The sequence below is a fragment of the Schistocerca americana genome, chromosome 7, assembly GCF_021461395.2.
Source record: "Schistocerca americana isolate TAMUIC-IGC-003095 chromosome 7, iqSchAmer2.1, whole genome shotgun sequence".
NCBI lineage: Eukaryota > Metazoa > Arthropoda > Insecta > Orthoptera > Acrididae > Schistocerca > Schistocerca americana.
Window position 1 is genome coordinate 473464154 of NC_060125.1, and position 24985 is coordinate 473489138.

Genomic DNA, 24985 nt, shown 5'->3' on the forward strand with positions numbered 1-24985 from the left:
GCAATTTGACGTCAAGTATGAGTACATATGCTCTATTTTTGCATACTAAGGTGCAATATTCTGCAGTGGAGTAAACTAATGCCGATATATCAGTTCGAAGAGCATCTGCATTTGCACTCCATCCTGACCCAATCAATTTCATGACAATACCATTTCTGGTTTTACTTTTTTTTTGCTGCCTTTTCTAAATGGTTCTTAGAGGTAAGAGCCCAGTCTAAAGTGAGCCCCAGGTATTTTTGGTATGAATTATGTTTCAGCGGGACATTTTCGAAGACCACATTTAATTTGCGATTTGCCTCACGGTTATTAAGATGGTACACATTTACCTCCGTTTTAGATAGATTTTGCTTCAATCACCAGCTCTTGAAATAGTCGCCCAATATCTGTAAATCTGCGGTCAAAGATCCTTCACACTCTTCCAGCTTCCTTGTTTGATTAGCTAATGCTAGGTCGTCAGCTAACTGTATCTTTTTAGCGCTAGTGTTGAGCACATCGCTGGTATAAAGGTTAACAAGGTTTGTGATAAGACAGAGCCCTGCGGTAGCCCATCATCAGCCTCCTCCATCTGCTCCCTTTGTCTCCAAGGTATACTGGAAATAGGCTGTTGCTAAGGATGACGCACATTAAATTAATCAACTTTCTACATAGAATGACTTCTGCAAATTTAAGTAGCAGACCATGGTGCCATATGGTGTCAAATGCGACCATGAGCTCAACAAATGATACTACAGTCTTTAATTTGCATTGGTACCCTGCATCGAAGAATGACGTTAGTGCCAATACCTGATCAGAGTAATTGCGATTCTTTCGAAAACCGGCTTGATGCAGTGGAGCTACTTTGTCTGTTAATTGTTGAATCCGTTTTAGCAACATTCATTCTGGCAATTTACAAACTACGCTAAGTAGTGACACGCGTCTTTCTATATCTCCATGCTCGTCGTCAGATATGGGGTGACTAGGAAACCTGCGTACTCGATACGCTAGATAAACATTCAAGCAAATCGTATTAATGTGTTTTATTACAAAATGAAAAGACACAATTCTTAAGTTTGACTATTACACAAAAGTGTCGCAAGCAAAGGGCGACATACAAAATAAGCAATCGTCTTCAGTACAAACAATCCTAAGTCTCTTCTATACAAGTCACGCTTTATTTGTTCATGAGACCCAGAAAATATTAGATACAGGCTCCCAGGTAGATGCCAGTTTCCTTGACTTCCGGAAGGCGTTCGATACAGTTCCGCACTGTCGCCTGATAAACAAAGTAAGAGCCTACGGAATATCAGGCCAGCTGTGTGGCTGGATTGAAGAGTTTTTAGCAAAGAGAACACACCTCGTAGTTCTCAATGGAGAGACGTCTACAGACGTTAAAGTAACCTCTGGCGTGCCACAAGGGAGTGTTATGGGACCATTGCTTTTCACAATATATATAAATGACCTAGTAGATAGTGCCGAAAGTTCCATACGGCTTTTCACGGATGGTGCTGTAGTATTCAGAGAAGTTGCAGCATTAGAAAACTGCAGCGAAATGCAGGAAGATCTGCAGCGGATAGGCACTTGGTGCAGGGAGTGGCAACTGACCCTTAACAGAGACAAATGTAATGTGTAGCGAATACATAGAAAGAAGGATCCTTTATTGTATGATTATATGATAGCGGAACAAACACTGGTAGCAGTTACTTCTGTAAAATATCTGGGAGTATGCGTGCGAAGCGATTTGAAGTGGAATGATCATATAAAGTTAATTGTTGGTAAGGCGGGTAGCAGGTTGAGATTCATTGGGAGAGTCCTTAGAAAATGTAGTCCATCAACAAAGGAGGTGGCTTACAAAACACTTGTTCGACCTATACTTGAGTATTGCTCATCAGTGTGGGATCCGTACCAGGTCCGGTTGACGGAGGAGATAGAGAAGATCCAAAGAAGAGCGGCGCGTTTCGTCACAGGGTTATTTGGTAAGCGTGATAGAGTTACGGAGATGTTTAGCACACTCAAGTGGCAGACTGTACAAGAGAGGCGCTCTGCAATGTGGTGTAGCTTGCTGTCTAGGTTTCGCGAGGGTGCGTTTCTGGATGAGGTATCGAATATATTGCTTCCCCCTACTTATACCTCCCGAGGAGATCACGAATATAAAATTAGAGAGATTCGAGCGCGCAAGGAGGCTCTCCGGCAGTCGTTCTTCCCTCGAACCATACGCGACTGGAACAGGAAAGGGAGGTAATGACAGTGGCACGTAAAGTGCCCTCCGCCACACACCGTTGGGTGGCTTTCGGAGTATAAATGTAGATGTAGTCTTGAAGCTGCTACTGAACTGCGCTCTCACAGCCATCTCTTCTCTTCTCTATCGTTCCCGACTGGCGTGCCGGCGCTTGCCTTTACGCCGTAACACGTCTGTAATGAGCAGCTTCGCTGCCATCTTTACCAGATGTTTTGACAGCTATTACTTTGCAGCCCTAAATTTTGTTGGTAATTTTCCTGTGATCAGTACCATATTATAGAGCTGTAACAGTCACTGCTTGGCCTTCTGGCCCGCGTCTTTCAGAAACTCTGAATAATTATATCGAAACCAGCCGCTGTGTTCGTACACATACTTGCCAAAGCTTCTTCCAGCTCAGCGGTTGTGAATCGGTGAGAGCTTTGGATGGGATACTAGCTGAGAGCTAGTGCACTTCTTGTCTGTACCTGTTTTGGACGTCTGCATTAAGCGTGTCGCGACTCCGTGTGATGTGTTGGCATCTCTCAGGCTGAGAATGTGTATCCAATTTCTTCATTAGTTTCCACGCTTTACGATTCGAATGGAAGAAGTCGAGGCTCTCTGTAGTTTCTTGCCATTTCCTTCATATGTGGTTATTCAGAGTTTGAAGAAGTCAGCCTGGTGTTTTATTTGAATGTGTTAGTTGATATTCCGCATGCAGCTCATCACATTCGCAGGACCATCCTGGGATTTATTATTTCATGTGCCTTCTGGGTACCCTTCCTTTTGCAACCTCTTTAACAGCTTTACCAAATTTTTCGTTGTTCTTAATTTGCACAGGAATGAAATCAACAATCTCGTCGAGTTTGTCAGCGTATTGTAGCCAATTCACTTTTTCAAAATTCCATCGAGATTTAGCAGCTGATATTACTAACGGTATCTGGATGCCATAATCAATAAGAATGGGCCTGTCTAGGCTGTGTGGAAAAGAGTCGGTAATTTTCATGTTTGCCAGTTGATTTCCATTATCCTGATGGCAGTGATAAAGCATAGGTCTGGTGATGTGCCTTTCTGCCATCTTACCGATCGGAACGTTCCTTTGTCCTTTGCACTAAGAACCAAATACAGGATATTCAAGGACAGCCAATTACGTAAGATGTTGCCATTTATATCATTACCCTAATACAGTAGAAGAAGAATGGGTAGCTCTGAGGGATGAAGTAGTGAAGGCAGCAGACGATCAAGTAGGTAAAAAGACGAGGGCTAATAGAAATCCTTGGGTAACAGAAGAAATATTGAATTTAATTGATGAAAGGAGAAAATATAAAAATGCAGTAAATGAAGCAGGCAAAAAGGAATACAAACGTCTCAAAAATGAGATCGACAGGAAGTGCAAAATGGCTAAGCAGGGATGGCTAGAGGACAAATGTAAGGATGTAGAGGCTTGTCTCACTAGGGGTAAGATAGATACTGCCTACAGGAAAATTAAAGAGACCTTTGGAGATAAGAGAACCACTTGTATGAATATCAAGAGCTCAGATGGCAACCCAGTTCTAAGCAAAGAAGGGGAGGAAGAAAGGTGGAAGGAGTATATAGAGGGTTTATACAAGGGCGATGTACTTGAGGACAATATTATGGAAATGGAAGAGGATGTAGATGAAGATGAAATGGGAGATAAGATACTGCGTGAAGAGTTTGACAGAACACTGAAAGACTTGAGTCGAAACAAGGCCCCGGGAGTAGACAACATTCCATTAGAACTACTGATGGCCTTGGGAGAGCCAGTCATGACAAAACTCTACCATCTGGTGAGCAAGATGTATGAGACAGGCGAAATACCCACAGACTTCAAGAAGAATATAGTAATTCCAATCCCAAAGAAAGCAGGTGTTGACAGATGTGAAAATTACCGAACTATCAGTTTAATAAGTCACAGCTGAAAAATACTAACGCGAATTCTTTACAGACGAATGGAAAAACTGGTAGAAGCGGACCTCGGGGAAGATCAGTTTGGATTCCGTAGAAATGTTGGGACACGTGAGGCAATACTAACCTTACGACTTATCTTAGAAGAAAGATTAAGAAAAGGCAAACCTACGTTTCTAGCATTTGTAGACTTAGAGAAAGCTTTTGACAACGTTAACTGGAATACTCTCTTTCAAATTCTGAAGGTGGCAGGGGTCAAATACAGGGAGCGAAAGGCTATTTACAATTTGTACAGAAACGAGATGGCAGTTATAAGAGTCGAGGGGCATGAAAGGGAAGCAGTGGTTGGGAAAGGAGTGAGACACGGTTGTAGCCTCTCCCCGATGTTGTTCAATCTGTATATTGAGCAAGCAGTAAAGGAAACAAAAAAAAAATTCGGAGAAGGTATTAAAATTCATGGAGAAGAAATAAAAACTTTGAGGTTCGCCGATGACATTGTAATTCTGTCAGAGACAGCAAAGGACTTGGAAGAGCAGTTGAACGGAATGGACAGTATCTTGAAAGGAGGATATAAGATGAACATCAACAAAAGCAAAACGAGGATAATGGTATGTAGTCAAATTAAATCGGGTGATGCTGAGGGGATTAGATTAGGAAATGAGACACTTCAAGTAGTAAAGGAGTTTTGCTATTTAGGGAGTAAAATAACTGATGATGGTCGAAGTAAAGAGGATATAAAATGTAGACTGGCAATGGCAAGGAAATCGTTTCTGAAGATGAGAAATCTGTTAACATCGAGTATAGATTTAAGTGTCAGGAAGTCGTTTCTGAAAGTATTTGTATGGAGTGTAGCCATGTATGGAAGTGAAACATGGACGATAACCAGTTTGGACAAGAAGAGAGTAGAAGCTTTCGAAATGTGGTGCTACGGAAGAATGCTGAAGATAAGGTGGGTAGATCACGTAACTAATGAGGAGGTATTGAATAGGATTGGGGAGAAGAGAAGTTTGTGGCACAACTTCACTAGAAGAAGGGATCGATTGGTAGGACATGTTCTGAGGCATCAAGGGATCACAAATTTAGCATTGGAGGGCAGCGTGGAGGGTAAAAATCGTAGAGGGAGACCAAGAGATCAATACACTAAGCAGATTCAGAAGGATGTAGGTTGCAGTAGGTACTGGGAGATGAAGAAGCTTGCACAGGATAGAGTAGCATGGAGAGCTGCTTCAAACCAGTCTCAGGACTGAAGACCACAACAACAACAACAACAATATCGCCAATCATGGTGGTGGCTATTAAAATCTCCAACATAAATGGCTATTTCAGTAAAAAGTTTGAATGGGAGTCTGAGCCAGACCATTATTGGAGGTTTGTAGATGTGCATAATAGTAATCTTGCATGTCATCACTGCCAAAATAAAAATGTTTGTACGGTCCTTGGAAACCACTCTCAGCTATGTCCATCCTAACCTATGTTGCTATTCCGTATACACGGTGTTCGCCGTGAAGAGCACCTACCAGTCTATATCCTGGGAACTCTCCTCTGCTTTGGACATCATTGTCCTCTTTTGTCTGTACTTCTTGTAGACTAATTATGTCCACATTGTTCTCACAATATGGACGTGAGAGATACTCATATTTGTTTTAATAGATTCCTTCGATATTCAGGTCACAGATCTTCAAGGTTGTACCCATTGTCAGAATTTTGGGGTCTTGAGGAAGACCATTTGAACCTAATGTTGTACTGACCAGTTTTGCTGTGTTGCAGTACCGGTTGGAAGGATTAGCCACTGAACCACTGTTACCTACAGGACGCCCGAATGTGATAATGATATTAAGCAGATTCATCGGGGAGGCTTCAGAAGAGCTGGTGACGTAAAGTTTCGGATCACCAGGATTAGCGTTAATGACAGAAAAATAAAACAACAAAGGTGGGAACATTTTCGGAGTTAAACGGAGCATGATGTATGAGGGAAACAAACTAAAGCCTATTGGATGTTGAAACAACTTAACAAAGATGAAAGTGATGTGATTCAAATTAGCCCCATTTCAGAAAATTTGTGGTTGGATCATTTTCAAAAACTATAGACAGATGATGAGGAAAATGTGAGAACTGTAGTTAGTGACGAGCATCTTGATCTCATATCCACGAAAGAACTAAAGGTTCCGTTAAAACATCTAAAAACAGAAAATCACCAGGGGAAGACAACCTAAACGTAGAAATATTTAAATGTTCTTCGGAATCATTAATCATGCAACTACTGAATTTTTTAAATACTCGTTGAAAATGCAGCAAAATACCAGAGGATTGGAAACAATATTTGTATCCCATTATTCAAAAACGGAGATGGCAGTTATCGAGGTATCAGTCTTTTGAACTCTGGATACATGATATATGCGAAACTAACAAGAAATAGAGTAAAGATACTTACGGAAACGTTTCTTACAGAACTTTCGGAAACGTTTCTTACAGAAGAAGAGAATGGGTTTCTGATGGGAAGATCTTGCTTCGGCAGTGTTTTTCCAGTCTACTAAATTATTGAAAAACACAGAGAATACAGTCATCCCATATACATAGTCTTTATTGTCTACGAAAAAAGCCTTTCATAAAGTTACAGCGTTAAATTATGGGAAGTTCTAGAAAACCATGGTATATCCCAGCGTCTAATAAGTGTAATTCAAGGTATGTATATACACAAAAAAATCAATGTACAGATTGAAATTCATTTGTAAGAAACATCTCTCAGTTAGTGAGACACGGGTCTCCTTTATCAGCCACTTTATTTAAGATATACACAGACGACATCATTAAGACATGGCGGACTACAGTAGTGCACCATTATAAGATTAATAATAAAGTTATAAATATACTTCTGTTTGGAGATGATAAAATAAACCTAACGGACTCAGAAGATAAATTGCAGAGAGCAATTTGGTCCCTGTAATAGGTACCAAAAGATTAAAATATGGCAATAAATAAAAGTGAAACTGAGATAGTAGCATCACATACGCCTTGCCACCGTTCGCGCGGCTCCCCCCGTCGGAGGTTGTAGTCCTCCCTCCTTCTGAGTTATCGGCCGTTTTAGCAAATGACGCGCCGGCCGTCGACCTCGTGTTACTTTTTATCCGCCAAAGAAATATGGCGAAGGCCATTTAATTTTTAGTTTTGGACGTCCGTTTCCGTATGGTGTATTTTTCAGCCCTTTATTCTCATGCCTATTCTTAGCCGTCTTCTATTGTGTCAATTGGGGCTGACGTATAGTCGTTTTTTAACTCCTCTATGTCTTCGTGTTCTGTAGTTTTGACTTGGGCTCGTATGACCCCAGATGTTTTTTGCGCCCTAAAGCAAAATAAAACCAACCCAAACCTCGGGCATGGGTGTGTGTGTTGTCCCTGGCGTAAGTTAGTTTGAGTCAGATTAAGTAGTATGAAAAACCTAGTTTCCGATTACCTCAGCAGTTTGGTCCCATAGGATCTTCCCACCACCATTCCATGGTAAGAAACATTTAAGACCAAAAATAATAATTGACGATAAACAGCTAGAACGAATAAATTATTTTAAATACCTAAGATCTCTAATTACATGTCCTGTACACTGTCATAAATAATGCAAATTGCAAAAAATTCGACAGCTAGTAGATCCTACAAATAGCACTCTCCTCAAAAAAATCAGAAAAGGTACAGTACTAAAATTTTGTAGTATGATGGCAGTACCGGTTCTAATGTATGGGTGAGAGACTTGTGCTCTAACCACCGGTCAAAGGAGGAGAGTTGAGGTATCGGAGATGAGACTCCTAAAACCTCTGACTGCTTAAAAACTCACAGTATATTAAAAAAAAAATAGTGAAACAATGAAACAAATAATGAACTCGGCGTCAAAAGTATATTTCGGAAAACAGAGGAGTACAGAAAGAAATGGCACGAACACATTCCAAGGACGTCAGAAGAACGAATAACTAAATTTATAAATATGTACCTCAAAGGAAAAGGAATGATGGGCGTCCTAAGAAGAAATGGAAACATTCTACTTGAAACTGGAACAGGCAAAGATGCCTAAACCAAAACTGGATATGATGTTGATATCCTGGATTAAATTCCAAATCTCAGCAAGGCGTTTATCAAATCGGACCGTTCTACTGATGGTGATCTGCCCTCATGCCGGCGTCAAGCTCACCGGTTCCCTTGGTGTTCTGCAATAGGAGTGGGTTATGTGAAGGTAAATGTTCCACCTTCTCCCTTGCAACCTACTCACTTTGCCTGTTCCGGAATCCTCGGTAGCTGGTGCCCCGTCGAAAATTGGCAGAAATTTTGATTGTAGTTGAAGGATATTTTCAGTCATGTAGTCCACACTGAAATTTGAATTTCATGTCTTTTTCGATATTATTCGAACTCTTATTTATAGCTATTGCAGTTCAGTACAGATAAACAGGTAGCTACGCTGTACACTCAGTAATCGTTCTGTAAATGTAGCGTGAGTGCAGTAGTCTAAAATCAAAGCAACAGTCCATAGTTGTTCAAGTGTGGCAAATAAGCAATCAGCATAACTCATAAAACGTATCACTTCGTCTAATGTTCGCACAAATTAAAAAAGATATCACAATGATCCTCCCTGCCAGACCGAGACTCGGGGTCTTTGAATTTCGCGTGCGAGAGCTCTACCGACTTCCCCAGGTTCAGAGTTCGAGGCTCGGTACGGTACGAGCTTTTAATCTGCCAGAAAGTTTCATATCAGCGCGCACTCCGCTGCAGAGTGAAAATCTCATTATGGAAACATCGCCCAGGCTGTGGCTAAGTCATGTCTTTGCAGTATCCTTTCTGCCAGTATTTCCCAGCAGTGATAGTCTTGCAAGTCTCGCAGGAAAGCTTCTGTGAAGCTTGCAAGGTAGGAGGTAAGGTACTGGCGGAAGTGAAGCTGTGAGGAGGGGTCGGGAGTTGTGTTTGGGTGTCACAGTCGATAGAGCAGTGGTCCCCCCAAAAGCAAAAGTCTCTCATTCGAGTCTCGATCTGGCACACAGTTTTAATCTACCAGGAAGTTTCAAGATATCACAACGTTCGTTAGAGTGAATGGAATCACCGAAATAAACCACAAATGCACAGCAAGACTTAGTTCTCATCAAACAACACTGTCGTCAGAGATCACACATATTTGGTGTCATGTGTAAGTTCAAATTAAAAGTATTTATTAAAATTTCACCCTGAAGTATTGAGTAATAAGTTGCAGGATATGAAATACGCCACAAACGTGGTACATTCATATTTGGATTGAAGTATCCACCGGACAGACTTGTCAATTCTCCACATACGTGAACAAAGGGCTTACTCCAGTACAAACCCACCGCACACTGAATCTCTCGTCGTAAGTGTGCGTCTTATAAAAAGATGCGTAACAACAAACTGTTATTTTGAAAACTACATTATGGTCTGAAATTTGCCTAGGTTGAAATTTACAGATTTTGGTGAACTACAAGAACAAATAGAATTTTAGATTACAGAAAGTGTTGTTTACAAATTTATAAAAATACGCGGATATAATTTTTCTTCTCCAATGTAATTCCCCTCTGTTACATGAATGAGCGCCATATTCCAAATTACAACAAATTCATAAAATTGGTAACTGTTACTTCAGTTAATTAGCAGTGTATGTCCTCTGATTCAGTAAAACAGAGACAACAGAAAGTATGTGATCAAAGTTCTGAATCCCACAGTAGTTATGACAGAATTTACAATGCAATCTGGCAATCTCTCTGATCTTCATATTCAACTAACGCAGAAGATAATTAATTTAAGGGGAAATAAAATGCTTTACTTGAAAGTTAATGTCGTTATACAGAAATACGTTAGTAGTTCATACAAAACCTACACACACGTACTGTATGAATATTTTCAGTTAATAATACTTTCTACTTAACATGTTCTCTAGACAAACTAATTATACAAGCGGGTTCAGAAAAATCAGATGAATGATTTGAGTAACAAAGTTACAATGATCTAGGCTCGACTATACAGCTGAAGTTCTCATGTGTCTACTAGACATTCCGAAATGTCTGTTTTAGGAATCAAATTAATTTTGGAAGAAACGCTAATTATTGAGGAAGAGAGATCTAACAGACGGGAAGCTATCCAATTTACCATGTCTGCTGTCGCTCGACAAACACATTTATTACGCAACTCTCATCCACCACGTGGAAAATGGCCCTTTTGCGCGAAGATAGAACACACTCTTCGATTAGGCTGCTGAACAGCTCTTGGGGTCTCCCTGCAAACGTTGCCATAAAATACTTTCTTTAGTTTTATTGTGTCAGAGCGCACTCTCCGGCCTAATAACACAGAGAGGCTTCTTTTGCTATTTTTTGCTGAAACCGGTGTTCCAGATGACATTCATTAACATTGTATGTCATATAACTGCCAGTCACCCAGACTTTGTCTGTCTTGATTTCCGAAGTCCTACACAGAAAAAATTCATTTATTCATCTGTAAATGCACTCGCTTTACGACCATATTAAAGTTATGAACAGTGTAAAACTCTTACATAATAGAAATTAAAATATATAAGTGTGTTCAAAACCGGATACAAAATGTAATCTATTCTCAGTGCGCCCTACACGTACGAATACAGTTACAAGTCTCCAAAAAGACAAAAAGTAGCCACTACTTCGTCTAAAAACAGGGAAGACATTTGCCACCAAGACAAACCCTTATAAAATCACCACAATAGCCTTATGACTTGTTATGATGACAACACACTGCCCGAGGAATCCAAATGTATCAGCACTTACGCTAGCCTCTAGCCTATTTACGGTCCATTACTCTCCGTTAACCGGCTTCTTGTAAGGAGAAGTCTTTATTACATTAAAGGGATTTGTCACACACTATGCACTATAACTTCGTATGTTGCCACTCTTCCTCATGAAAGAGCTTCTATTTCTTGCGCCTATTGCATTGTTAGCTTAGTGAAAGAAATAGAAAAAATGGTTACGGGAGAAGATGGGATTTTTATTAGGAGTGAGACAGGAGAAAGACTAATAGAGTTCTGCAATAAATTTCAGCTAGTGATAGCAAAGACTCTATTTAAGAATCACAAGAGGAAATACACTTGGAAAAGACCGGGAGATATGGGGAAATTTCAGTTAGATTACACCATAGTCAGACAGACATTCCGAAATCAGATTTTGGATTGTAAGGCGTACCCAGGAGCAGATATAGACTCAGATCATAATATAGTAGTGATGAAGGGTATGCTTACTCAGGAAGAATCAACCCTAAAAAAAGTGGAATACTAGAGTACTAAGAATGTAGAGATACGTTTGAAGTTCTCTGAGGCGATAGATATTTCGATAAGAAATAGCTCAGTAGGTAGCTCGTTTGAAGAGGAATGGGCACCTCTAAAAGAACCAATCGCAGAAGTAGGTACATAGAAGATATCTGCGAAAAACCATGGCTAGCAGAAGAAATACTTCAGTTGATCGACGAAAGGAAGAAGTACAGAAATGTTTCGGGAAATTCAGGAACACAGAGAGACAAGTCACTTAGAAATGAAATAAATGTGAAGTACAGGAAAGCTAAAGCTAAATGGCTGCAAGAAAATGTTAAGAAATCTAAAGAGAAATGATTGTCGAAAGGACTGACTCAACATATAGGAAAGTAAAAACAACTTTTAGTGAAATTAAAAGCAAGGGTGGTAACATGTAATGCAATGGGAATTCCACTGTTAAACGCAGAGAAGAGAGCGGATTCGTGGAAAGAGTACACTGAATTCCTCTGTGAGGTGGAAGACTTGTTTGATTGATTGAAGGAGAAACAGGAGTCGATAAGGAAGAGACAGGGGATCCAGTACTAGAATCACAATTTAAAAGAGCATTGGGAGACTTAAGATCAAATAAGGAAAAAAGGATAGATAACATTCTATCAGAATTTCTAACAACACTGGGGGAGGTGGCAACAAAACGACTATTCACGTTGGTGTGTATGAGTCTGGCAATATACCATCAGAATTTCGGAAAAACGCAATTACGAAGACTGCAGGTGCGAGAATTATCGTACAATCAGCTTAACAGCTCATGCACCCAAGTTGACAAAAATAATATACAGAAGAATGAAAAAGAAAACGGAGGATCTGCTAGATGGCGATCCGTTTGGCTTTAGGAAAGGTAAAGGCACCAGAGGGGCTGTTCTGATGTTGCGGCTAAAAGTGTAAGCAAGACTAAAAACAAGACACGTTCATAGGATCTGTCGACCTGGAAAAAGCGTTCGACAATGTCAAATTGTGCAAAATATTTGAAATTCTGAGAAAAATAAGTCAGCTACAGGGAAAGACGAGTAACATACAAAATGTACAAGAACCAAGAAGGAACAGAAACAGTGAAACACCATGAACGAAGTGCTCGGATTAGTAGAGTGTTAGACAGGGAAGTAGTCTTTCGCCCCTACTGTTCAATCTATATATCGAAGAAGCAATGGCGTAAATAAAGAAAGGTTCAAGAGTGGAATAAATTTCAAATGGAAATAATATTAATGATAAGATTCGCTGATGACACTGTTATCCTCTGAGAAAGTGAAGAAGAATCTTAGAATTTGCTGAAAGGAATGAACATTCATTGAGTACTAATGACTACAGAGTATGGACTGAGAGTAAATCGAAGGAAGACGAAAGTAATGAGGCAGAAATGATAACAGCGAGAAACTTAACATCAGATCATGAATAGACGAAGTTAAGGAATTCTGCTACCTAGGCAGCAAAATAAAGGAGGACATAAAAAGCAAATTGTAATTGGGCAAGAGAAGTCTACTGCTATCAAACAAAGGCCATAAAATTTCTGAGAGTGTACGTTTGGATCACAGAATTGTATGGTAGTGAGACACAGACGGTGGCAAAACCGGAACAGAAGAGAAAAGAAGCATTTGCGATGTGATGTCACAGAAGAATGTTGAAAATAAGTGGACTGATAAGGAATGAGGAGGTTCTGTGGAGAATCGGCCAAGAAAGGAATATATGGAAAAGACTGACAAAAGGAAGGGATAGTATGGTAGGACGTCTTTTAAGACATCACAGAATCACGTCCATGGTACTAGAGGGAGCTATAGACGGTAAAAACTGTAGAGGAAAGGAGAGACCGGCGCACATCGAGAAAATAATTGAGGACGTTGGTTGCAAATGCTAATCTGAGGTGAAGCGGATGATACAAGAGATGAATTTGTGACAGGCTGCATCAAACCAGTCAGAAGATTGATGACTGAAAAAAAAAAGAAAAGAAAAGGTTCACACGATTGGTCCAGTGCCTGAAGCAACTTCTCTCGTGTCTCTCGCTTCGCAAGGAACAATTTGCAAGAGCCGGCCGCTGTGGCCGAACAGTTCTAGGCGCTTCAGTCCGGAACCACGCTGCTGCTACGGTCGCAGGTTCGAATCCTGCCCCGGGCATGGATGTGTGTAATGTCCTTAGGTTAGTTAGGTTTAAGTAGTACTAAGTCTAGGGGACTGACGACCTCAGATGTTAAGTCCCATAGTACTTAAAGCCATTTGAACCAGTTGAGCAATTTTCAAGTTACTTGTCGCAGAACTTCCTCTGGCAAACCATCTCATATCAGGGGTGCCAAATTCATTGCTTCTTTTCTATAGCTTCACCAAGTGATTTTTCTAATTCCGTTCTTCTTTAATTCTGACATCCTAATTTTATCTCCTGAAGTCATCAACAACACGGTCTCAAATAAATAAATAAATAAATAAATAAAATAAAAACTTTTCTATAATAATTTAATACGACAACGGTCTCTTAGATACACTTAAAAAGTATTCACATTACTGGTTTCGGCAAATAGATGCCATCTTCAGATGTGATTAAGCCATAAAAAGCTTCGCACAGACGAAAAAATACAATTAGCCACTTGGAACATCATAAAGGCATTTAAAATTTCTTTGAACGTACATGTCGTCACATGATAAAAAGACTGAATTTACAACGTCATGCGCAGTTGTATATGAATATGAAAGAGAGGGGGACAGAGGAAAATTATATTCGAAGTGTGATGGTAACAGCGTACTGTGAAACTACTTATGTTTTCTGCGGTAAATCAAGTAAAACTGGTACTTTAAGAAACGGTGCCAAGAGCGAAAACTAAAGTTACAAGAACTTTTTTAAATATTTTTAAAGGTAGTACGAAAAAATACGAATATATGCACACGTCAACTACCGTCACATCTTTAAACCATAGAAAGTGTATAGACTGTACACATCTAATTTAGCATTACAAGACTATATTCTAAACTATGCACTCATAAAAATGAAAACTCTAAGGCTGAAGGTGAAGCAATTGAGAATGTGGCCTCCACTACCTGGGGCAAAATAAAAAAGGCAAGCCACATACCAACAAGAGAATATCAGACAGGCTCCAAACGCTGTTACATGTGGAAAGAAAAACCTGTCCAGGAACGCCAAACGTAGACATTATATGTCAACAGTCAGACATACCACATTTTGCGCAAATGGAGACGACTATTTTGGACAAAAAAAAAAAAAAAACATGCGGCTGTAGAGGGAAGAACGAAAATCTTGCGAGACATTTGGGGACGAAAAAAGAGAGGAGAAGTTGTACACATAGACAAAGGCAGAAGCTGTGTGAGAAAGCTGAATCAGTTCCAAGCGTGATATGGAAGAGAGGACTAACAAGGAACCCCTTTTGTGCGAGGTCGCAAGCTCAACCTTTAGTAAGGCTCATTCGAAAGCGTTGTGTTAAAAATTACGACAACAAAAATATTGACCGCTAATGACACCATATCCATCAGGTGGGCGACGGAAACTGATTTTTGGGAAGTGCAGGGATCAATCATCTATGGATGTATGTATTATACCTCACAAAATGGACATCGTCGACATTCAAGGAGTGTTAAAAACCCATCATTGACTTGGACGATAAACAGTGGATGGAAAATAGCTCTCCGTAGTGATCAGAAAGGTTCGTACCTTCAAGACCAAAGGCGAACTCCTTGGGAGCTACAAATCGTGCAGTATGTTCGGCTACGTATGCACTCTTAATGAATGCACACAGAATCATATTATAGATTGGGGTGAAGAGAGCTGATGGAATGTGATTGCATGCAACCGAATATGATACAGTCTGTCGTGTAGCTTATAGTGAAACTGGCTATCCTTCAAGAGGTAGCTGCAGATAGTGCAATAATGTGTTTTATAGGCACAGAAAAAACAAACATCCAGAGGTTTGAATTTGTCCAGTGGTTCGAGGTGGCAAGAACTGCACTGTCGCGTACTTTTCAGGAGGGGTAGTATGATTTGTATGCACAGACCAGGAATCAGGAAAAAGCAAGTTACTTTGACTAGCTATTGGCCGGAAACAGTGCTCATACCATAGTTGTGGTTCTCTTACGCCCATTTTTCCACTCTTGCTTGCTGTGACGTAAATATTCCCTACCGCCCTTGCAACATCACGCACGTGAGTAAAAGCAGTGCTCATACCATAATTATAGTTTTCTTATACCCATTTTCCCACTCTTCCTTGCTGTAAATTATCCCCACTGCCCTTGCAACATCACGCACGCGAGAAAGAATCGTTGGGGACAGAGCAGTTCCAGTTTCTCGCAGCACAATAAATAAATTTCCAGTCAATTTTCCATCCAGATCAACAGTCGGCATAATTGTATACGAATGCGTTAAGGCACTGATGTTAGTTGACCTCCATACAACTCTTTGATTACCACTAATTTCCAGAATTCTCTTCATAGGCCGACCGGTATGGCCGAGCGGTTCCAGGCGCTTCAGTTTAGTACCGCGCGACCGCTACGGTCGCAGGTTCAAATCCTGCCTCGGGCATGGACGTGTCTGATGTCCTTAGGTTAGTTAGGTTTAAGTAGTTCTAAGTTCTAGGGGACTGATGACCTCAGATGATGTTCAGATGTGTGTGAAATCTTATGGGACTTAACTGCTAAGGTCATCAGTCCGTAAGCTTACACACTACTTAACCTAAATGTCCGCGGCTCGTGGTCTTGCGGTAGCATTCTCGCTTCCCGCGCAAGGGGTCCTGGGTTCGATTCCCGGCGGGGTCAGGGATTTTCTCTGCCTCGAGATGACTGGGTGTTGTGTGTCTTTCATCATCATTTCATCCTCATTTACTCGCAAGTCGCCGTAGTGGCGTTAAAGAACTTGTGGAGCGGCGGCCGAACCGCCCCGCGAGGGGTCTACCGGCCACCAATGCCATACGCTCATTATTATAATTATTACTTAACCTAAATTACCCTAAGGACAAACACACACACCCATGCCCGAGGGAGAACTCGAACCTCCGCCGGGATCAACCGCAGACCGCAGATGTTAAGTTCCATAGTGCTCAGAGCCATTCGAACCATATGCATTTTCTCTTCAGATCTCGATTAGTTGGAGTTGATAACAAATTTCTTACTGAAAGATAGGATAAGTTTGTTTATGTCATTTGCAAATTTTCGGGCCGATTCCGTAGTTTGCTGTGCATAGTCAAGTTGACGGTATGTTTGAAATTTTGCTATCATACGTCTTCTAATATTGTATCTTTGTTTGAAGTTATGCAACTATCCACTGCTTCTCTTGAAATCACTGTAATTTATGTGACGCGCAATTTTATGTGTATAACGTAATAGGTCATTATCATTCAGATTCTCTAAATTGTATCAGGTAACCTAGAAACGCGAAAACTCCAGCGTTTGTAACAAGTGCGTCTTGTCCTTCCTTGAATATCCGTAGCTTTTCGTTATCACTACACGGTCATTTTGCTGAGGACTTATTTGAAATCTGCTGATAACTGATTGTTTACTATGCTGTAGATGATCTTCCATGTGCGTAATATATTTAGTACCCACTACTTGAACAACGATTGCACTTGACTGCCTTTCAATGGAGATGGGATTTGTGGCGTCCTGTCCGACAAGGATGATGAACTACGTGGCTCGACTTTCACTTGTCAAGCACGTATCGTAATGAAACTTCCTGGCAGATTAAAACTGTTTGCTGGACCGAGATTCCAACTGGTGACCTTTGCCTTCCGCGGGCAAGTGCTCTACCAGCTGAACTACCCAAGCACGACTCACGACCCGTCCCCACAACTTCAATTCCGCCAGTACCTCGTCTGCTACCTTCCAAACTTCACAGAAGCTCTCCCGCAGACCTTGCAGAACTAGCACTTCTGGAAGAAAGGATAAGGTAACATGGCTTAGCCACAGCCTGGGGGATGTTTCCAGAATGAAATTTTCACTTTGCAGCGGAGTGTGCGCTGATATTGTACCCCTCAAGTACACTCATGCTCATAAATTAAGGATAACTGCAGAATGTGGTGCCACACAACGTGGCACTACGCAAAACTGGCGCTAATAGCATAGGCACATAGGGAACACACACGACACAGGTCTGCAAGTCCGCGGTATTGGTGATAAGTTGAGAAAACCGTCCCGAAACTCACGTGCTACAAAACATAACCTGGGACCACTGTTCCAATGACCATGTACTGTGTTCTTGACACCAGGCTTTACGGGCTCTCCTGTGACCAGGGGTCAGTGGAATTCACCTTGCAGGTGTCCAAGTGAATAAACAATGTCTGTTCAGTCGTTTGTAGACTGTGTGTCTGGATACAACTGTTCCAGTGGATGCGGTAAGGTCCCGAGCGAGGCAACCTGCAGTCCTCCGTGGCCGTGTGCCGGCACTGACGGTGAGATATCGGTCTTCTTGTGGTGTTGTACACTGCGGGGGTCCCGTACTGTAGCGCCTGGACACGTCTCCTGTCTGCTGCAATCGTTGCCATAATCTTGAGATCACACTTTGTGGCACACGGATGGCCCGTGTTTGACCAGCCTACAGTCGCCCTTGTATTCTATCTCTCATAACGTCATCAATATGTGTTCTGTGAGCCATTTTCAACACACAGTCACCATTAGTACGTCTGAAAACGTCTGTACACTTACTCGCTGCACCGTACTCTGACATGCACCAACACAACTCCGCGTCTGTGGACTGCTGCCAGCGCCACCGTGCGACGACAGCAGGTCAAATGCACCGCATGGTCATACCCCGAGGTGATTTAAACCCGCAAACCGCCAACCAGAGCGTTTTTTCACCATGTATCATCATTACCCTTAATTTATGAGCATGAGTGAACATTGTCCACACAGTCGAGCGTATACGACACCATGCATTCCACTCGCTCATCTTGCAGAAACACTAATGTTTCATCTGCCACTTCTTTCTCACTCTACATAATTCCTTGGGTTCCTTTCTGATGAAATGTCAACTTCGGCAGTTGTTGTTGTAGATATAATACAATGTTTGCTTTGTTTATCGTTGCCACTGCTCTGCTTTGCGTCAATACCACTAGCACTGTAGCACTGTTTGAGTTACTCGTCGACTAAGCAGTCCAACTACGCCCCATTGCCTCATTCTGTGCTCACCATTTGCTATCTCCAGTCCCGCCTCCCGTAGCCATTAGCAGCTCATATTGTGGTTGCATGGTAAACAATATGTGGGGCGTCGAATGATGTAAACGTCGTTGACCATTTGCGAGTTCGCACTAAGGGGGTTCCTTGTAACGTTTTCTGGGCACATCATGACGATGGTGGACAGTACGTTGACCAGAAAGATGTGAAAGGCAGGATGCTTAAACGAAAATAACAGGATGACAGAAGTCAGGGAGTTTAGGGGAAAAAAATAATACGCAGTAGTGCACATAGGTCTAACTATACGCGTATACTGGAAAGCAACAGGTGGGCTATGTCAGAATGAAAATTAAGATCAGGGAAGCAAAGAGAACCGGGAGGAGTGAGAGGAATAAGAGATATTGGGAAGAAAGAAGAGTTACTGAACAAGTCACATTTGATGCTAAAGGAACGAGAGAAACCAAATAATAATCAACTAACTGAGTATGCGCTTGTATTTTGTGTCGCAGCTGTTAAGTATGATTTCATATGAATGGTGTTGTGTTGCGATTTCTTACTCAAATTAAAATCAGTAACAATATTATCTGAAAATTAACGTGCTCGAAAATAGTACGTTAATTTGAAGACGTGATCTTGCTCATGGTTTCTGTGCCTGCACAAAATTCGTCGATGAAAGTATTTCTGCAAAGTGGGAGTTCCTTTCTTCTGACAATGCACATTCTGTAAAGTGTGAAAAGAGATATATTAGCCGTTAAGAGATTGCGGTAAAGTAAAGAAAGGCTGCAAAATCAAATCGTGAATGTGTGTCTCATTCTAACTGAACAAAATCGTATTCTCTACGTTAACCGTGGCACACTCGCACCCCTCTGTTAACCAACTGTGCTAGATTTTGAATTTCAATGTATATATATATATATATTGTAACTTGTGGCAGAATCTTGTCGGTACGGTACCTACTAATACAGTCTTAGGGTTATTTATTTTTATCGATGACCAGGGACAGTGCATTGAGCAACATTACAGCAGCAGCTACTGCAGACTAATAATAATTGACTATTAGAACTAGTACGTTTCTGGGCTCTCCAAGTACATTTGGCAAGAACAATCTATTAACACTTATTTTCCGCTCGTCAGTAGGTCAGTTGTTGACATGTGGGCGCTTAGACGCAAACCGGTTAGACTATAGTGACTGATGTAGTTCACTTAATGGTCCAGTTACGACAATGCAAAAAACATCAGGTAGTAAAATATGTAACGTGTTTGTGGGAAGTCTGTTAGACTCAGAGAAAAAGCAACTAACACATTGAAAGGGGTACACATTAAGGTACCAACGACCACAATATTTGCACTTATACCCTGACACCCTGGATAATTCTTAACTGAAGGGAAGTTGAGAACTGGAGGAAGAATTTCACAGGTTCGGCACTTGATGCAGGGACTGATAGTTGACCTTCAACACAAACAAACGTATCGTACTGCTTATAAAAAGAAAGGAAGCCCAATTACTGCATGATTTCACGATTGCCTAACCATCACTGAAAACATTTACATCCATTAAATATCTAAGAATATGTGTACGGGCTGATGCGAATTGGGATGACCACACAAAACTAATCGTAGGGAAAACAGAAGCCAGACTATATTCTTCGGAGAAATCATCGGTAAATGTGTTCTATCCACGAAAAAAGTATCTTGTACAGCCCTTGTATGGCTCATACTTCAGAATTGCTCGTAAGTCTGGGACCCCTGGCAGATAGGCTTGATGGAGGAAACAGACGTCATTTGACACTAATCCAATACTCCGTGTTATTTACATAAGCTGTTTGGACAGGAAATAGTTTTTAAACCTGCCTCACAACAGTACAGAAGAAGAGCAGCACATTTCGTCACAGGTTTGTTTAGTAACCACGAAAGCGTCTGAGACTTGTTCGTCCAACGCCAAGTGGCAGACGCAACAATAGAGACTTTGTTTATTGCTGTAAGGTTTAGTGTTGAAATTCCTACAAGGCACGCTCCTAGAAGACACAACCAATATATTCCTAATCATCATTTCATCCCAACTCAAAAGACTGCACCCGGCGAATGGTTTACCCGACGGGAGGCCCTATCCACACGACATTTGCATTTAACCAATATATTGCTTCCTCCTATGTATGTATTAGGAAATAACCACGAAGGAAAAATTAGAGAGATTCAAGCCCAGGTGGAGATGTGTCAGTAGTCGATCTTCCCATGCACTATTCGCAACTAAAATAGGAAATAATGGAAGTGACAGCGGTATACAAAATACCTTCCACCACAGATCATAAGGCGTCTTGTGGAGTACACACATACGGTGTCTTACCTGCGGCTAAGGAAACACAACCATGGTCAGAATCTTAGAAATTTAAAAATTTACTTAGGATATGGCTTATAAGTATATTTCGTTGCTGAATTACATCACATTATTTCTACACACTTACAAGGGAACCTCCCCATCGCACCCCCCTCAGATTTAGTTATAAGTTGGCACAGTGGATAGGCCTGGAAAAACTCAACACAGATCAATCGAGAAAACAGGAAGAAGTTGTGTGGAACTATGAAAAATAAGCAAAATATACAAATTGAGTAGTCCGTGCGCAACATAGGCAACATCAAGGATACTCTGAGCCCAGGAGCGCAGTGGTCACGTGGTTAGCGTGAGTAGTTGCGGAACAAGAGGTCCTAGGTTCAAGTCTTCCCTCGAGTGAAAAGTTTACATTCTTTATTTTCGCAAAGTTATGATCTGTCCGTTCGTTCACTGACGTTTCTGTTCACTATAATAAGTTTAGTGTCTGTTTTGCGACCGCACCGCAAAACCGTGCGATTAGTAGACGAAAGGACGTGCCTCTCCAATGGGAACCGAAAACATTTGATCGCAAGGTCACAGGTCAACCGATTCCTCCACAGGAAAACACGTCTGATATATTCTATACGACACAGGTGACGGCATGTGCGTCACGTGACAGGAATATGTTGTCGACCCACCTAACTTGTACACTTGGCGAATGGGTTTTAGCTTGCCCGATTTGGGTTTTCTTGTGGATGTGATAATCACTCCCAAAAAAGTGATGAAAACATACGAGTGTGTCACATAAACTGCAACAAATGAATGCAACAGTTTCACAGTCGCACAGTTTTCCCTGTGCTCTGTCAAAACATATGTTTTTAACGGTTTTTAACGTTTCAAATATTTCCTTGTGTAGAGCGTCAAATCATGAATATGTTCAAGCAAATCTGAACATGTCCTGGAATTTTGGAGAGCGAAGTTGATTATGTGTGAGCGCCTGAACTTTGATAATTGTCTGAAAATAAAAAATTAAACTTTTCACTCGAGGGAAGACTTGAACCAAGACCTTCTTTTTCCGCAGCTGCTCACGCTAACCACGGGACCACGTCGCTCCTGATCTGACATCTGTCCTTGATGCTGCCTATGTTGCGCACGGACTACTCAGTTTGTATATTTTGCTTATTTTTTTCATAGTTCGACACAACTTCTTCCTGTTTTCTCGATTGATCTGTGTTGAGTTTTTCAAGGCCTATCCACTGTGCCAACTTATAACTAAATCTGAGGGGGGTGCGATGGGGAGGTTCCCTTGTTAGTACTTATTACAAACACCCAATCCTTGTACAAATTTAATGGAATTCCTAGTCACCATTAGGAATTTATCATAGTCCCCTCTGTATGCTCTGGCGCTGCATTCTTCCCTGATGTGTTGTATAATTTGCCTTAGTGCACTACAGTCCTATTTAAAATGTTAGTATAAGCAGGTACTATGTCCCATTCTCATTCGGTTGAGAGCTGACCATATCTTGCGGGGCTGTTTAAACCCTGGAACTGTTTCAGTCGTTCAAGATAATAACTGGCATATTGCTGGTATATTTTGCAGCCACTCTCTCCTCAGGAGATTCGCGATGTTAATCCACGTGACAGTGTTTGCAAGTGTAAGAGGAGGAGGCGAGAGGAGGATATCTTGAAAGTAATGTTTTGATTCTGAGATCAGGGACGTCACAATAAAACGATAGTTCAGGGTTTGTTAAAATCTTGTTGTTTTTCCTGATCGAGGTACCTTTTCTTCACAGATTTGAAGGTGGTTTGTGACAGATCAGGCAGCCAGAGGGTGGAAGTTGTTCCCAAAATGATACGCATAGTGTTATGAAGCTGGCCATCGGTTTTGTTTACATGAGCCTTGTACAGCCATACTGGTGGCCGGTACTCCGCTGCAGAGCATACCAAGCTCAGTGCAGAAGTCCGCACAGTTATCACTGATGATCGCCGCACAATTCAACAAAGTTTTAGAACGACATTACTTGGTCTCAGTACAGTAGCAATTTTTTGTGAGATGCGATTTAAAAGACAGGTTTCTGTTTAGCGCGATACCCAGAAATGTTTGCTCATTACTGTGGTTAAGGCGTTTGTCAACAGTATAGATCTGCAGAGCTCTGTTGGACTGTCTCTTATTAAGATGGAAGCAAGCCACTTCTTCCTTAGCAGCATTAGGTCTAAACGCCCATTTCCGGAAATATTCTCCTTGTATGGACCAATGCGATGTCAGAATTTCTTCCACAATTTAAAAAAAGAGTGTACCTCGTTGTTATGGCCCAGTCATCAGTGTAATTAAATTTCTCAGAAAATGTTGCTGGCAAATCGCCAATGTAAAGACTAAAGAACAGTGGAGCTAATACCGAGCCTAGAGGTAAGCCGTTTTGTAGGAATTGCTGGATGCTGTTTTTGTTTCCCATAATGACCTGCAGTCCTTGTTACCAACCATGCTGTCAATAACTTGTTGGTATGGGATTATCTTCATCAGTTTATAGAGAAAGCCTTGCATCCAGACAGTATGGTAGGGTGCCAATAAAATAATGGGAGCCACAGATGTTTTCAGCTTCTTTTGAAAGCCCATTTCAGTTTGCAACGTGAGAGCCAGGACTTTGCACAGCTTCGGCTGGGGCGACAGCCAGCTTGTTCTGCAGAGATAGCTGTGAGTAATGTGTGATTTATCCCGTTAAGCAGTTCTCGTTCCAGAAGTTAATTAAATCAATAGGTACAGGCCAACCTCCGTTCGCAACACTATCGGCGTTTTCCTCGTGACAAAAGTAGTAGAAGTCTCAGCTTGAAGAAAGACAATTTCTCAGCCAAGATGGCAATTGTAAAATCTTAATTTACGATGATCAGTTGCAGTAAAAAGAGCTATCATCATCTGATCACATCTGTGAATAGTGTACGTGAAGTGTAAAACATATTATATTAAGAAACTAGTGTACATATCATAACTATAATACAGTATATAGATTGAATTATTGTTACACATGAAAATCTTTTAGCTTCTACCTGCTACAAGAAAATATAATTGAATACCAGTTACCAGAGTTTTATTAAAATTACATATTTATATTTGCAGTTGACGGCGATATAAACACATAAGCGAGCTCTAGCGGCGCTAAATGCCAACACGTTCTCTGGTAACTTTCTTTGCCTGTCAATTAAGCGGCGCTCTTGCATCAGCGATGTTCTCTGTGATCTGTAATATGGAATGGATACTTTGGAAAACATTTTGTAAATAATGGGTTTAGCTTCGAACACAATAGTTAGATGGTTGATTTGGGTTAGGGGACCATACAGCGAGGTCATCGGTCCCTTCGGATTGGGGAAGGGCGGGGAAAGAAATCGGTCGTGCCCTTTCAAAGAAAACATCCCGGCATTTTCCTAAGGCGATTTAGGTAAATCGCGGAAAACCTAAATCAGGATGGCCGGAAGCGGGTTTGAACCGTCGTCCTCCTGAATGCGAGTCCATTGAAAATATTGTTCATACTGGTTTTAACTTTGACATGTCACTGCGTCTTACGTCAAGAATGAAATTTTCGCTCTCCAGCGGAAAGAGCGCTGTTGTGAAACTTCCTGGCAGATTCAAACTGTCTGTCGGACCGAGATTGGAACTCACTACCTCTACCTTTCGTAGCAAGTGCTCTACCAACTGAGTTACCCAAGCACGACTCACACCCCATCCTCATAGCTCTACTGGGGCCAGTACCCCATCTCCCACCTTCTGAACTTCACAGAAGTTCTCCTGCGAAACTTTCGAAACTGGGCTCCTGGAAGAAAGGATATTGAGGAGACATGTCTTAGCCACAGCCTGAGAAGTGTTTCCAGAATGAAATTTTCACTCTGGAGCACTTTCACTCGAATGGTAAAGGTCCCTAGTTCGAGTCTCGGTCAGGCATACAGCTTTAGTCTGCCAGGAAGTTTCATCTTGCGTTAACTATCCTGCTAATTAAGGCATGGAGTACATTTATAGCTCAAATGAGGCACATGTATTAACCTGTACTGAGGTATGTGTGATAATAATTCAATCTATGTATTATATTAGTGACATGTACACTAGTTTTCATAACGTAATATGTTTTACACTTTATGTACATTATTCACTGATCAGAGGCCAGTAACTCCGG